Source organism: Gekko japonicus, unplaced genomic scaffold (assembly GCF_001447785.1).
Source record: "Gekko japonicus isolate JY-2015 unplaced genomic scaffold, Gekko_japonicus_V1.1 scaffold1092, whole genome shotgun sequence".
NCBI classification, from domain to species: Eukaryota; Metazoa; Chordata; class Lepidosauria; order Squamata; family Gekkonidae; genus Gekko; species Gekko japonicus.
Window position 1 is genome coordinate 362831 of NW_015163632.1, and position 17492 is coordinate 380322.

The following is a 17492-nucleotide window of genomic DNA, read 5'->3' on the forward strand; positions in this document are numbered from 1 at the left end:
TACAGAGTGTTGGACTGGATGGGCCTTTGGCCTGATCCAACATTGGCGTCTCTTATGTTCTTATGTTCAAATGTAAAACCCATTGTTTCCTTGGTCCTTGTGTGTTTCTGATGTCTACCCTTTTAAGGAGGGGGAGGAGGAGATTGGATTTATACCCCACCCTTCACTACCCGAAGGAGTCCCAGAGTGGCTTACAATCTCCTCTCCTTCCCCCTCCTCAAAACAGACACCCTGTGAGGTAGGTAGGACTGAGAGAGCTCTTTCGAGAACTGCCCTTGAGAGAACAGCTCTGAGAGAAGTGTGACTGACCCAAGGTCACACCAGCAGTTGCATGTGGAGGAGTGGGGGAATCAAACCCGGTTCTCCCAGATTAGAGACTGCGCTCCTAACCACTATGCCAAACTGGCTCTCACCAAATCTCATTTGGTGAATGGTTGCTATCTGGATTGCAAAGTGTGTCTTATATACAAAAATCTCATGTGCTGTGCAGGAATTACATGAGCTTTTGCTGGCAGCAAGTTCACAATATATAACCAGCATTTGATTGCATTTATCATATTCCTGTGCTCCACTTTCTTCAAGGAGTTCAAGGAAATATACAAAGTTGTTGGCACTTCCTGTGTTTTATCCTAGATCAGATCAGAACCTGGGATTTCTGTGACAGGAAGTCCAGCAGGTTTTTAATTATTAGGTCATGCAGAGCGCCGGTTAAGAACTGCCACCATTGTGTGAAGGAAAGGTAGAGTTTGTCTCCTCCTCTACTATTTCCCCAAATTAAAACTGACCCAGGGAGCCCTCTTGGGACAAGCATATTGGTACTTCATGTTCCCAGTCCTAACTAGGTCCCTGCGTGCTCTGACAATTGAAATGTACAAGACTGTGGGGTGCCCTCTTTGTGGAACTCCCAGTGTTTCATCTGGTTTTGCCCCCAAGGTAAGTTAAGATGAGAGAGTGACTGTCTCAAAGTCAGCCAGTAGGTTTCATACTTGAATGCTGAAGTTGAACCTGGGGTTTTTTTGGGGGGGGGGTTTTGAAACCCCCGGAGGGGTATTTTTATTTTTTCAATAAGACTACAAAGAAAAATATAGGAAGGGGAACTATAACTATGGATAAAGGAAAGAAACCCACACTAACTAAAAACCCAAGAGTGGGAGACCCCCTTTATGTTAACCTTAATATTAGTATTAAAAGAGTTAGTAAAACAATATACTTGTAGAGTTCTTGTTTTTCACATTGTTCTATATTAGTAAATTAGTTATTATGAGAGAACTTTCTGAGCATCTTCTTTATTTCAAAGAGCCATTTATCAGAGTCCTTCCGCCCTTACTTCGGCTTTCTGTCTGTAAAATCATATAGTTTTCATTGCTCCCGCACCCACTTCTGCAGCAGAGGCCTCATCTGTTCCCGAGGCAGCTGAGTCACATGACTTAGTTTCTTCCTCTTTAGATTCTTCCTCCGATCCCAGCTGGCGTTTCAAGAATTCCTTGGCTTTGGAGTCTATCTTCTACCTTCTATCGTTGATTTTAAAGATGACACCTTCAGGAATCGCCCACCTGTACTGTATACCGTTTGTTTGAAGAAAAGTAATTAACTCCTTGTAGCTCTTTCTCTTCTGACGAATTTCAAATGGAATGTCTTTTAAAATCTTGATAATTGTATTCTCAAATTTCAGTGGATTTGCTGAAGTTGCCTTTAATATAGCATCTCTGGTCTGCCTTCTTGCAAATCTCACCACAATCTCTCCAGGCAGGCTATTTTTTAAATATAATTAGAGTAAGCCCTATAAGCTGTCTCCATGTCTTTTATTATTTCCTCCGCTGGCAAACCTGTCACTGGAGCGATAATCTCACCCTTCTTCAAATCTTCTTTTTCTGTCTCAGGAACCCCCTGGAATCTGAGAATCATATTAGCCTTTTTCATTTGCAGTTGGAACAAACGATTTTCTTGAAGTTTTTGTTTCGTTTCCACTTCACCCATTCTTTTCTTCATCTTCTTGCTTGAGGTGTCCATCTCTGTAACTTTCTCAGCCACCAGCTCCACTTTTTTCCCCGTTTCTGCCAGCTGTCGCTGTTGTGAAGCGAAGTTTAGATTTAATGAGGTCAGTTGCTGGTTAATACCATCGAGCTGATCCATCACTGGCTTGAGCATATCCGCTAACAGCTTCATGACGTCAGCTCCCTCTTCCGGCCTCGGACTCTGACCACCAGGCTTCGCTTTAAACTTTCCTCGGGATGCCACCATTTCCCAACTTTGTTTACACTTCCAAACTGCTTCTCCCGGGCTCGAAGCACTCGTCAATTCGCTATTTGCACTCAAGTAAGTCTCTCAAAATACACACGCTGTGTGTTTCCTCCCACTCCCCCTTCGCTGCATTTATCTGTCCTTGCGCTTCAGAGACGTCCGTCTTTGCGCTCCGCTTTTCCCACGGGGAGGGGGGTGCCGTTTACCAAAGTTCATTTACTTAGAACTCAACGTTCATTGTTGGTCACATTCCTGACCTCGCTCACATCAATCGTTGTTCCGCTCGATCTCCCCTGCTTGTCCCGGTTGGGTTAGCTTGTGCCCTAAGGCCACTCATCGGTAGGACCGTCAGAGCGGAGGGAAGCCTCGATTCTCTGGCAGCAAGCCATCGAAGAGGCTATCCCTCAAAGCTCTCTGGCCTGGAGCCTTTCACAAAGACTCCGGGGGGGGGTGTCACTTGAGGTGGCACCCCTCCATGCCGATGGTGTGCTAATCGCCTCCCCAAGCTCTGGGGAGAGCGACCGCCATTGCCAATCCATAGACTGGAAGTCTGAAGCTGGGTTTTCTTGAGTCTAGCCTGGTACTCTAACCACTACACTATCAACAGTTACAGGTAAGTGCGACACTGTCTGATTTTGGTATTCTGGGAAAAAGAAATGGAGGAGATGGGAATTTTTCTGTCTTTAGCTGTGTGTGTGTGGGAGTGAGCGGAGGCCTGTGACCCAAATAGTGGAAGTTAAGGTGATTTAGAAGAAGAAGAAGCAATTGGATTTATACCCCGCCCTTCACTACCCAAAGGAGTCTCATAGCAGCTTACAATCTACTTTCCCTTCCCCTCCTCATGACCGACACCCTGTAAGACAGCTGGGGCTGAGAGAACTGCTCTTGAGAGAACAGCTCTGAGAGAACCATGACTTGACCCAAGGTCACTCAGCTGGCTGCATGTGGAGGAGTGGGGAAGCAAGCCCGGTTCTCCCAGATTAGAGTTCACGCTCCTAACCACTAAACCAAACTGGCTTTCTAGAGGGGGAAAAGTGGAGGAGATGGGAATACTTCTGTCTTTAGATTTTATTTTATTTTTGGTCTCTGTATATGGTGGGGAGGAGATAAAGCTGGGTCCCTATATATGGAAAGTGACCTTACTTCAACCAAACCAATGCTTACATATTTTCAGGCCAGTGTACTGTGAAATCAGTATTTACTCTGGATTCTGAGACTGTGGAGAGCCATATTGAGTATCCACTACGTGAGCAGTATTGTTGTTAGAGCCTTGGTCTAAGATGGGGGGAGGCCAGAGTTCCAGTCCCACCTAGCCATGAAGCACACTCTATGACTTTGGGTCAGTCACACACTCTCAGCCTAACCTACCTCATAGGGTAGTTGTGAGGAAAGGGGGGTATTTTCTTCCATACACCAATTAAATATTTAACTCTCTCAGTGAAGGAGTTCATGACATGTTTCCTTTTCTCAGAGTCCACTTTCTTTGACTGAGCATCAGACTGAGTGAATTTTTTTTAAAAAACCACGTGATTGTTTTTTGTTTTTAAACTTTAATCTTTATTTTATACAAGCAAGTACATATAACATCAGAAATATAGCTTAACTGGTACATGTGATAAAACATACATAACAATGTAGACGTGATATTAACAAAAAACCAGTTTGACAAAGAACTTCATTAACATGAAACATCCCATGAAATGCATCAATACGGCAGATTTATAATATCCAAAACTGAAGAATATCCAGGTTTAGTGGAGAAATAGTCCAGGAAGGGGAACCAGATCGCGGTAAATTTAGAATAAAACAATTCTGTTGCCTACGAAAGAAGACAATCAGTAGGTTTGTTCATCAGACAGAAGTCACATGATTGTTGATGGTTTTTGGAAATACAAATAATTTCATATTAAAATAATATAGATTACTAAATATGGGCCTAGGCCGGGTTCAGCCCCATGCCCCCCCCTGAAACTGAGAAGTCTCTGCCCTGTTGGAAAGAAAATTCAAAAGCTGTCATAATAACAACTTGGTGCTCCAATCACATGGCAGAAATTTTTGCTGGCAAAGCCACACAACTGACTGAATACTGAAGAAGAGGTCCAGCATACTATGGTCCAGTGAAGCTAACGGTAGATTGCAGAACATTCCCCTCATATGAGTTTCAGTGCATTAGTACAACCAATTCAATAAAACAGAAAGACAATAGAACTGGCGCTGGAAATAATATGACATGAACAAACTCTTGCAAATGTGACTTACGATCGCTGCATTTGTAAATAACTCAAGGCAAATTACCTGGGTGGAGAAGTGAGCAAACATAGCTCTGACTTGCTGCTGCACTTGAAGCGCATTGATCAGTTTTTCTAAACAGCTGGAAAGATTGACTGTAGATAAGAGGACCTGCCAAACAAGCTTGGCAACTTGTTCTACTCTTGAAAGGAGCACTGGAATGTATCCTGAGGCTGAGGGCCACACCTCGCTTGCACGTATCTGTTGATCAAAAGCCATAGATCCTACAAAAGGGAACTTAATATGCACAGGATGTGCATGACAATGGATATTATATGACATATTGCATCTTTCACCTGAACTGATGCTCTGAATTAATTTCAAAGTTGAGTATTGGAGATCACGAAATGAACGAGACTATTGTACCTAAAAGAAATCCACCCTGACTGTTCCCTGGAAGGCCAGATAATGAAACTGAAGCTCAAATACTTTGGCCACCCAATGAGAAGGGAACACTCCCTGGAGAAGACCCTGATGCTGGGAAAGATTGAAGGTCAAAGAAGCCGGGGACGGCAAAGGATGAGATGGTTAGACAGTGTCATAGATGCAACAAACATGAAGTTGAGCCAACTTCAGAGGACGGCGGAAGACAGGAAGGCCTGGCAGGATCTGGTCCATGGGGTCGCGAAGAGTCGGACTCGACTGTGCGACTGAACAACAACAACAACAATAACAACAACAAATTGTACCGGTTTTAAGCTTGTTACATCAGGTTGCCACTAGGCTGCCCCTGGCCACCAGCAGGTGATGGTGGGGGCTGCAAGATCCAGGTTGAGAAACTCCTGGAGATCTGGGGATGGAGCCTGGGGAGGGCAGGGACCTCAGTGGGGGACAGTGCCATAGAGCCCACCCTCCAAAAGCATCCATTTTCACCGGGGGAACTGATCTCTGTAGTCTGATTTGTAATTCTGGGGGATCCCCAGGCCCCGCCTGGAGGCTGGCATCCTATCCCTACCACCATTGTTACAGGGCTAACGTCACCGTTTGCCAGTTTTTGAAATGCTTGCTCAGAATCAAAAAAGACTTTGCAGACAATGATGACCTTACTATCTCTACTTTCAGCTCTCTGAAGTTGTGGGTTTTTCCCAGGGTGTATAGACAGTTTGAAAGAAAGACTGGTGCTTATGGTCCATATGTTCATCATCCCAGTTTTGAGTGAATGGCGTTTGCAGACGTGTGTATTTCCAAAGTCTGCAGAATATGTTCAGCCAGAGCAGGCGTGGTCAAACTGTGACTCGGGAGCCACAAGCGGCTCTTTCACAGATATTGTGCAGCTCCCAGCAGGGCAGCTGGGGAAGTGAAGGGGAGGCATACTTTTTCTCCCTCCCTCCCTCTCTTCCAGTTTGGTGTAGTGGTTAAGTGCGCGGACTCTAATCTGGGAGAACTGGGTTTGATTCCCCACTCCTCCACTTGGACCTGGCTGGATGACCTTGAGCAAGCCATAGTTCTGATAAGAGCTGTTCTTGAAAAAGAGCAATTTCTGTCAAGAGCTCTCTCAGCCCCACCTACCTCACAGGGTGTCTGGTGTGGGAAGGGAAAGGAGTTTGTAAGCTGCTCTGAGACACCTTTGGGTAGTGAAGGGTGGAGTATAAATCCAGTGTTGTTGTCTGCTCTTCTTCCTTCCTTCCTTCCTTCCTTCCTTCTTCCTTCCTTCCTCCCCCTCCCTCACATCTATTTGTTTTCTTTGTTTCTCTCTCTTTCCACCTTTCACTCTTTTTCCACCTCTCTTTTTCTCTCTCTCTTAAACAAATAAATATCATTAGGAAACAAATAAATATAATTGGACAGGTAAATATCATTATCAATATGTTAGATCGCCGCTAACAAATTGTAGGAGAGTGATTTCAGCAAAAGAGTAGCTTTATTGTAGATACGAACAAGTGCTTGAATAAGTCATAACCAGAACAGATTAACATTGGGAGCTAGGCTCCTTTTAAACTCTCCCGGGCTAATGTAGCCACGCCTCTCTACCATGAACAACCAATGTGGTTGTGCAGATAACGACCAATGAGAATTCTTCCCTCGCAGGGAATTGGCACAGTTCTGATTGGTCGCTGTTGTGGAGCGACCAATAGTAAGTTAGCTCGGAGGAGCCTTCCTCTGGCTCGAAGCTTAACATGGAGAGTCCTGAGGCGATTCACGTAAGCCTTTCTGAATACACCACACAATATCTGTTTTTACCCCTTTTATTTTTGGCAGTATTATTTAATGTTAATTTAAAAAAGCATATGTGCATGTTTTAAAATAAAAACATCTATATTTGTTCATGTCTTGCGGCTCTCAAACATCTGACGTTTATTCCGTGTGGCTCTTATGTTGAGTAAGTCTGGCCACCCCTGAGCCAGAGGAACTGCAGAACAAAAGAGTTTGTATACTGTACCATTGGTAGTTAAGTTCCTTCTCCAAGCAACTTTAAATCCTTTTAAACAACTCCCTCTCTTAGGCCTGAAAAATAGCTCTCCAGGGTTTCCAAACTCGTCTGGCAAGAGGCTATAATTAGTCAAACAACACACACACAAAAACCTTAAAGAGTGAAGGAGATATCATGGTCCGTAGAATTTTAGTTATCTGTATCCTGCTATGGACAATAAAGACAGGCTTTTTGGCTGCCTCCCGCCTCCCCCCCCCGCAAGGTGTTTGCAGATTAAAGTGGCCCACTGAAAGAGAAGCAAGAATGATTTTTGTGCTTTTCCCAGGATTTGTGAGTATCTTGTGGAATATAGGGGTGCCAGGTCCTCCCTGACCACTGGTGGGGGATGTGGGGGTGGGTGGTTTTTTTTCTGCCAGATCCGGGTTGGGAAACTCCTGCAGATCTGTGGATGGAGCCTGGGGGAGGGGGACAGGGACCTCAGTGGGGCACAGTGCCAGAGTCCACTCTCCAAACCACACATTTTATTCAAGGGAACTGATCTCTGTAGCCTGGAAATGAGCTGTCATTCTGGGGGATCCCCAGCTCCCACCTGGAGGCTGGCATCCCGATGTGGAAATGATATATCAGACTTCTTGTGACCTTGGCAATTGTCTCATAATCTTTGCCTCTACTTAGAACCAGTTATGGTGAATCGGCTCCGATCCTGAAGAACGACCTACTCTGAGACTTCTGACCTCTTCTGTGCAGCAGCCTATCTGTACAGCCACTGTGACATTCTGTACTTAAATCCTCCAACTGTTAAACTGCAGGGAGTTTGCATTTCGACAGCTGTTGGGGTGTGTGTGTGTGTGTGTGTGTGTGGCTTGCAGAGCTGGCTGGCATTTCCCAATATCATTCCGGTCCCGAGATTCAGCAAAGGAGATGTTCAGAGGGGCTTGTGCAGATGGCTGCGTTTTCACAGGTGCGTTTGAGGTTTGTACATTTTTCCAGTGGAGCTGGCAGCTCCTGAGGCAGCATATGTTTGGCCAGCTCTCCAAGTGAGGCCTTTGGGTGGGCACTTGGCCAGTTTGTGGCAGTTTTGAGGAGCTGAGGCAGAATGGAAAAATTACCATCTCTGACATCTGTTGCTCCTTGCAGGCTTCTTTATATCTGAATCTGTTTCATTGCCAAGCTTTACAAAGGGAATTCAGAACTGTTTACTCCACTTGGCAGCTTAGCTGTTCCAGTTTCTATCCTTGTGGTCCAGGCAGTTGTGGAATATTGTCGCTATGGCATACCAGGAAATCCTGGTCTTCCTTATAACCTTTCACTGTCCAAAAACATTTGCTTAGAAAATAGTAGAACAGCCTGCAATAGTGACCAGTCATGTAAAAGCTGTCTTTGAGAACCAGTCAGGACCTGTTTCTTTTTTATGAGGAGACGTGGTGTGAAAAATCCCTCTGCAGTTAATGTAGGTTTAACAGCTGTATTGAAACCCATTCTTCTATAGATTCCATTGGATAGCACTGGTCAGGATTGAGGCAAAATATTTATTTAAAACGTGTTTAAGCTTATCTTTCTCCCAGGTAACAGGCACCCAAGTCAGGCAATGACAAAAAAAAGGGTACAAAAATGTTGATTATAAAATGGCAACATTAAAACAACCATCAGAAAAAAAGCTTTGGAATTCAAGGCAAATGAATGAAGATGGAAGGAAGGGATACTTTCCCCTCCAAAATCAGGATCATGAGGAAGATTCACCTTCTCGTCATCCAGAGCATCTTAGCAGCTATTCCCGCCCTTCACTCATGAGCTATTCATTTCTGCACATTCAGAATACTTCTAGTATTTGTTCCAATTTCCTCCCGTAAAAAAATTAGTACTACTGGTTTAAATGTCTTTTCATTCAGAGTATTTCCCAGGACTGCTTCTTCCTACACAACCAGGTTCCTCATCTATAGATATTAGGGCCAATTTCCACTCTTTGTTTCTTTTATGTTAAATCTCCAAACACTGGACTTGGAACGGTCTGACTCATCCATGAGGAATGGTTCTACCAGCTATTCCAGAAGCCCTGGTGGGTCTGGAAGAAAGGAGAAACCACAGAATTCGTAAAAAAGAAAAAAGGCACTGAAGGAAGATTTGGTTTTCCAGAGTCTAACTAGTCACAGGAGGGAAAAATGCCTTCAGAACTATTTTCTCCTCAAATGGATCTGACTTCAGGTATCTTGAGTCTATATACTTGGAAGTGCTTGAGAAAGACTGGAGAAGCATCTGTGATACAGATTTGATGACAAGCTGCGGTGGCTCAAGTGGTTAAGACGCTGAACTGCAGGCTGTGGAAGGTCGGTAGTACAGCAGTTCGAGACCCAAGTGTGCCGCATGACGGGGTGAGCTCCCGTCTCTAGTCCCAGCTCCTGCCAACCTAGCAGTTCGGAAGCAAGAAATTGCAAGTAGATAAATAGGTACCACTTCAGTGGGAAGGTAACAGTGTTCCGTGCGCCTTGGTGTTTAGTGATGCCGGCCACATGACCACGGAAATGTCTTCGGACAGCGCTGGCTCTTCGGCTTTGAAACGGAGATGAGCACCGCAACCCTAGAGTCGGATTCGACTGGCTTTCGAGCAAGGGAACCTTTACCTTTATCCTTTTTTACCATAATTTTAAAGGAGGGATATTTTGGAGGAAAACCATGTTAGGCAGGTTCGACTCCAACCATGGACACCTGCCAAGGGACTGACAGGCAGACCTGTGACCCAGAACAGCTAAGCAGGTGGCGCCATTGCATGGTGGTGGTTACATTTTCAAAATTAAGTATCCCGACTATCTTCTGCTTAATTCTTCTGGCCCTTTCTTACATGCCCATGGAAATGCTGATCTCCACTTTGGGGTCAGAAAGCAATTTTTCTCCAGGCCAATTTTGGCTGGAGATCCTGGAGGTTTTTTGTCATATTTTGGGCATGGAACAGGGGTCACTGGGGATGTGGGGGGGGAGGTATTTGTGAATTTCCTGCATTGGGCAGCGGGTTGGACTAGATGACCTTGGAGGTCCCTTCCAACTCTATGATTCTATGATTCTGATGGTTTTAGGCTGTCATTAATTTAGGTGCTTTCCATTGCTTTCTTAGAGCAGTTATTATTTTCAGGTCAAAGAGAGGTGGAGTTTCTTTTTTTGTCTCTGGGCTTTTCCTCATTTTCCTCGCTTGTAAGTTCTTGCTTCTTTTGGAGGGAGGGGTTCTGTTCATGCATGTGCGTTGCTCCCTCCAGTGGTCACTTCGATATTACGTCAATTTATGTCCAGCATAAAAACCTACAATTTAAATCTGCAGGGATTTAATTTGCAGGGATAAATCTGACATAAACCAATGTAATATCAAATTGACCACTAGAGGGAGCAAAACATGTACGGAACAGACCACCCCGCAGAAACAGGAACATACAAGGAAGCAGAATGAGGACATGGAAAAGCCCTCTGTTCTTCTTCTCCTTGCTACTTTTCTGAGCTTCTGGTGAAAAAGACAGACATGCAGTCAAGAAAGAGATCATGTTTCTCTCTGGTCCTGTGGGAACAAAGACAAGCAGAGGTGCTGCACTGGCTGGGCTGGAGCCTTGTCACGTTTGTTGCACATTGAAATAGTTCTGCTGGTTGGATATTTGTTACAGCACATTATTATGTATTCAACAACTTCCTCCTAAATTTGGCTGGTTATGAAAAACATTTTGCTAATGTTAAAATAAATACAAAGGTAGCATATATAACAGTGTCATCGAGGCAACGAACATGAAATGAAGCAAACTCTGACGGAAAACAGGAGGACCTGGCATGATTTGGCCCATGGGGTTGCGAAGAGTCAGATTTGACTGTGCGACTGAACAACAACAACAGCAGCAGCATATATAAGAAGGAAAGGTAGATCAGATACTTCGAACAAAGGGAACAATTCTGAATAATTTGAAAGCTTCTGTAATGTAACAATTAAAGGAAAGCATACCTATTTCACTTTTTAAAAAATATATTTTTATTGATTTTCAACAAATATATCACAAAGACATAGCACATAAAACAAGACAATACAAAATATAAAAAGGAGAGTTTCTAACAATTTGTATATAAATTTACTATATAAGCATTTCTTTTGTGCACCTAACCATTTTTTTAAAAAGAATGTATACACATTTATAGGTTTCTTCTATTTTTGTATAATTATATTAAGTGTCATCGCAAATATTTTTCAATCCATTTATAAAGTCTTAACCATGTTTCTTCGAAAATTTCTTTTTATCCTGCAGTAACAGAGTTAATTTATCAATTTCTGCCATCTCCATTAATTTGTAGATTATTTCTTCTTTTGGTGGTATTTCTTCCTTTTCCCAATATTTTGCATACAAAATTCTAGCAGTTGTTATAACATGTACAATCATATATGCATCTGGTCTTTTAAACCTTTCTGGTATTATATTCAGTAGAAACAATTCTGGTACAAATGGAATATTTATTTCTAACATTTTCTGAAGTATCTCATGTATCTATGCCCAATATTTCTTCCTTTTTTCACATGACCACCACATATGAAAGAAAGAGCCAATTGTTCACATTTCCAGCAATCGTCTGACATATTCGGGTAAAAATTTGCTAAAGTCTCTGCTGCCATATGCCATCTTTAAAACATTTTATATACATTTTCTTTGTATGGTATAGCTTTAGTATACTTAATATTAATTTCACTTTTTCGAAAGGATTATCATTTGGCTGATTTCTTAAAAGTTTTTTCTCATGATAAGCTTGCTAAAGTTAACTTTGGGTAACCTGGCCATTGTTTTCTAAAAAGAAAGGTGCAGGTCTGGGGTAAAAAGGTAAAGGTAAAGGTTCCCTTGCTCGAAAGCCAGTTGAGTCCGACTCTAGGGTTGCGGTGCTCATCTCCGTTTCAAGGCCGAAGAGCCAGCGCTGTCCGAAGACATTTCCGTGGTCATGTGGCCAGCATGACTAAACACCAAGGCGCACGGAACGCTGTTACCTTCCCACCGAAGTGGTACCTATTTATCTACTTGCAATTTCTTGCTTTCGAACTGCTGGGTTGGCAGGAGCTGGAACTAGAGACAGGAGCTCACTCCGTCATGCGGCACACTCGGGTCTCGAACTGCAGTAGTAGTGGTAGTAATAGTAGGTGCAGGTCTGGGGTACCTTCTTCTTAATCCAGAAGGCATTAACAATAAACAGCAGGTTCCACCTCCAATGAGTATTAATAGTTATGAATGGCCTAACCTTATAATTATGTAGAAGTGGGGAATGGAACATCTACAGTAAGGGCTGCTGCCCACCCAGTTTTCTGGCAGCGTGACCGGGATTTCCCTTCTTTGGCTGCTTGTCAGTTACTCCCCCCCCCCATAGCAGTGAAAACAGGAGAGGACCCACCCTCGCCCATTCTTCTCCTTCTAACTGGAACAACTTGGACTTCGGAGTTCTTTCCCTCCTTGGCTCAGTCTGGAACGCTCAGCTGAGATGAAGGGAGGTGGGGTGGGGGAGGCCATGCCTGTAGGATAGATGGAGGCTTATAAAAGCTTGCCTGTCTCCATGACATCTCTGTTTGTTTCCCGTTATGACTGGAATGACTTCAATAGCTTCGGGGGCATGGTTGCCAGCTCCTGGTTGGGTGGGGTTTGGGGAGGGGAGGGACCTCAGCGAGGCATAATGCTGCAGAGTCCACCCTCCAAAGCAGCCATTCTCTCCAGTGGAACTGATATCCATAGTCTGGAGATTCGTTGTAATTCTGGGAGATCTCCAGGCCCCACCTGGAGGCTGGCAACCCTGCTTCAGTTGAGATTGGAAGAGGTTCTCTGATGTTTCCTGGACTGATTTGAATTGTTCCAGTCATCGTGTGGGAAAGGAAAAGAGAAGACACGTGGGTGGGCTTTTAAAAGCTCTTATTGCTAAGCCCTTCCTCGAGCTTTATGGAAAGTGTAAGGGTAGGTAGGCCCTACCCTTTGCCAAGAACTGGTAATGTTATCAACAAGGCAGTGAGAAATAGGCTTGGGGTAGCTTTCGGTTACTGTGTGTGTGTTAGATGCAGTCCATATTAATACACAAATACTGAAGGAGCTTTTAGATCAGATATAGAAAGCTGTTGTGTTGTTAAAGGAGCTGCGGTGGCTCAAGTGGTTAAGACGCTGAACTGCAGGCTGTGGAAGGTCAGTAGTTCAGCAGTTCGAGACCCGGGTGCCGCATGATGGAGTGAGCTCCCATCTCTAGTTCCAGCTCCTGCCAACCTAGCAGTTCGAAAGCAAGAAATTGCAAGTAGATAAATAGGTACCGCTTCGGTGGGAAGGTAACAGCGTTCCGTGCGCCTTGGTGTTTAGTCATGCCGGCCACATGACCACGGAAACGTCTTCGGACAGCGCTGGCTCTTCGGCTGTGAAACGGAGATGAGCACCGCAACCCTAGAGTCGGACTCGACTGGCTTTCGAGCAAGGGAACCTTTACCTTTACCTTTACCTGTGTTGTTAAGGGCAGTTTCCTAAGAAAAAGAGGGCTTCATTATAACCGAATGATTCAGGAATGGAGGAAACAGGTAGACTATCCTGTATGTATTGTCTGTTACGATATGCTTTTGTCTTGCTCTTGCTGCATTATATTTCTGCTTATGTAGTACCATTTCTTGCACTAGAAAAGAGCAAGAGTCCAGTAGCACCTTAAACACTAACAAAATATGTGGCAGGCAGTGTTCCCTCTAAGCTGAGTTAGTGTGAGCTAGCTCACAGTTTTTTAACCTCCAGCTCACACATTTTTGTCTTAGCTCAGGAAGGAGGGCTCCAGAGCAAACTAATTGATGCTGTAGCCAAATTGCTCACTCACGACTTTAATGTCAGTAGCTCACAAAGTAAAATTTTTGCTCACAAGACTCCACAGCTTACAGGGAGCATTGGTGGCTGGCAGTGTTCCCTCTAAGCTGAGTCAGTGTGAGCTAGCTCACAGTTTTTTAGCCTCCAGCTCACACATTTTTGTCTCTCGCTTGCATAGACCTTATTTACAACACACAGCAACAAAGAGAACAATGAAACAAATAGAAAATAAATGGAACGAAATTATGCCAAGCTACACCAACAAGGGATCGTTTTTTAAACTTCTTGGAAATAATAAACTCAGTTGAGAATATAACAATTCTAAAGAATACAAGGGGGTTAAGACTATATGCCCTTACCCTAAGCTTCCAAACATAGGCTAAGAATTTGGCAATAGACAAAGTAGTTGCCGAGAACTTATCAGACAATAAAATGTTAAGGTCGTTGTCAATCGGATTCCTTGTGGTAGGTAAGTGGGGACTAATCAGATAGCTACGCATAGTAGAATAATGAGGACAACATAGAAGGATATGAGCAACTGAATCAGGTTCACTATAGAGGCAATTGTAAGTTCTGTCCCTATAGGGTGTACCCTATCTGCCTAAAACAACAGCTGAGGGGAAAAGATTGAATCTCGCTAACATAAAAACCCGCCGATAAAGTGGGATTGTTAGATTAGAGATGCACAAAGCCATAGAGGCTTGGGGCGGGGGGGAGGTCAAGGAAGCATGGGGAACAGACTCCATAACTCCCAGCATTAATTGTTTGGGCTTCCATATCCCAAATCCTCCTCCGCACCACCTGCAACACATTTTTGTCTTAGCTCAGGAAGGATGGCTCCAGAGCAAACTAATTTAGGCAGGAGCCAAATCACTCGCTCACGACGTTAATGCTCACAAAGCAGAATTTTTGCACGCAAGACTCCACAGCTTAGAAGGGAGCATTGGTGGCAGGGTAAGAGCTTTCTTGCATCACTGCTCACTTCTTCAGATACAGCTAGAATGGTAGTCTGTCTGTCCTATTTATTGGAAAGTGGAGTGATTTCAGATGCCGAATGACATTAGCAGCCAAATGACAATAGCAGATGAATGACAATAGCGTGATTGGATTAGGTGAGAAATGCAGAGGGGTAATTGGCGTGGAGAAATCAACATCGGTAATGAGACAGGAAACCTAGGTCTTGATTCAGTCCAGGTGGATGCATTGTCTTGAGCTTCATTATCAATTGCAATTTCTTGCACTGTTTAATACTTATCCTTTGGATCAGATTTCTCAATCCTGACTAGTTTGTAAGGGAGAACCATATTCCAAAGTCCCCCTGGCCCTGCCTAAGACCCTTCCCGCCTCTACTTCCATGAAGCTTGCATCTACTATTCCTTACACCTCACGGCGATATGGACTGAGCATGTTTTCAACCGAGACTGAGACCTCTCATGTATTGTAAAGTGCAGCAAGGATGAACGTCATCTTTCTGCATGGCTATCCATTCAGAGACCTGATACAAGAATGTTCAAAATTGCCTGTATGTTTCTCATCCAACAGTGACAGAGATTTGGAAAGTACACTAAGTGGCACATGTGAATACCATCTAAATAATGCAGGCTGTCTGAGGCCATAGAATCATGTACCTGATTAGCTTTGTCCATCCCTGTTCTATCACCTCTGGATAGTTCTAATGGGGTACAAACCGCACAGACTGGTCCATAAAAATGATGCCGCTACTTTGCCTCCAAGAGACAAAGCAAACCGAGTAAGTCTCAAGGCCAATGAACTAGGGTGGGAGAAGTGAAATTTTCCTGGCACTTCCTCAGTCCATGTACCTAAGCAAGTTTTTTCAGACTAGATTTCTAATTGTACTGCTCATCATCTATCCTTGTAATTGATTTACCTCCGTAGAAGTTAGACAAAGTACATCACATTATAGCAATTAAAGCATATGAATCATCTTTAACCTTTACTTTCTGCTCTAGTTTTCAAAAATACACATACATCCACATGCCCAAACATGACGTTTTTGGAATCTCCTGCTGACAATAAAAGATAAACGCTGGATTTCAATAAACGCTGGATTTCAGAGTGGCCCTCTGAAGCTTGGGAGATCAAGGGTAATGGCATTATAATAGTCCCCCTCTCAGGACACAAAGCAACCGTAAGGGATAGCACCTGGTTTCACTTTTCTTTTCTCCACTGTTGTTCCCATCTGACAAAACTTTAGAACCTGCCAGTTTCCGTAACAAAACTAACTTGCTTTGCCAGCTCTTTTCTATAGCCTAGACTCACCATGTCATCATTGTGCAGTGATCATCACTAGATTTTCATCACCACTAGAGTACATTGAAGGGCTGAAGCATCTGTTTTTTGACCACTTGAAAGCTACCTTGGCAACTTGCCAGGAATCTGTGGATTTAAACCAAAACACAACTCAGACCTTCCTCAGTTCTGATGCAAAGGGACAATCTGCTGAGGTCTTTTTCAGCACACAGTACTGAGAGCCAGTTTGGTGTAGTGGTTAGGAGTGTGGATTCTAATTTGGGAGAACTGGGTTTGATTCCCCACTCCTCCACATGCAGCTGCCGTTGTGACCTTGGGTCAGTTACAAGCTAGCCCGTAGCTAACATGGGGCCCACGGGGCCCAGCACCCTAGTGTTTCTTCTGGGCCCCCTCCCTCCTGGGCTGCCCCCAAAGTGCTCCAACTTACCACCTGCACTGTACTTCCATTTAATTAGCTGGTGGCCCCCCCGAGGCCCCCTCCCAAAGAATCCCCTAGCTACGGGGCTGGTTACAAGTGGTCTCAGAGCTGTTCTCTAAAGAGCTCTCTCAGCCTCACCTATCTCACAGGGTATCTGTTGTGGGGAGGGGAAGGGAAAAGCTGCTCTGAGACTCCTTTGGGTAGTGAAGGGCAGGGTATAAATCCAATCTCCTCCTCCTCCTCCTTTTGTTTAAAGGACTTTGCACTGTCTCTTTGCCTTCAACTACAGAGGAAGACTGCAAGAGAGAGAGCTAGACAGGCAGGACACTGACCACCCTTGCTTTTACTACTCTCTGATACTTTGTTGTGTAGATTGCTACTCTTAGGGAAAGTTTCATTCCTTCCAGCTTCTCCCTCGTTCTCCACACAATGCCATGTTTCTCCATCTTGGCAACATGAAAACTTGGCAGAATGTCTTTCCTGCATCTCCATCCACCTAGCTAGTTAGATTAGATAATCTATCTCTCCCCTATCCTATCTAGAATGCAGCACCTTAAGCAAAAAGACTCATATTAGTTCTGCAAATATAAAGAGGCTCCATGTAACTTTGTTTCTTGCTCGCACACACACTGTGCCAGGTGGCTCTGCTGTGCTTGTCAGCCTTGTGCACTCTGCTACCGATATAGTCCAATAAATACTCCTCTTTGAGATGTGTGACCCAAAGCTGCTTTTCATGTTGTGATTCAGCATTGCTGTGAGCTACATTAGAAGAAGAAGAGAGAAGAGATTGGATTTATACCCCACCCTTCACTTGGAGTCTCAGAGCAGCTTACAAACTCCTTTCCCTTCCCCTCCCCACAACAGACACCCTGTGAGGTGGGTGGGGCTGAGAGAACTCTACACAAACTTCTCTTTTTCAAGGACAGCTGTGCCAGAGCTTGTGACTGACCCAAGGTCACATCAGCAGGTGCAAGTGGAGGAGTGAAGAATCAAACCCGGTTCTCCCAGATTAGAGTCTGTGCACTTAACCACTACACCAAACTAGCTCTCATTACTAGCTTTAGCATTAGAAAAGCAAGCTATATAA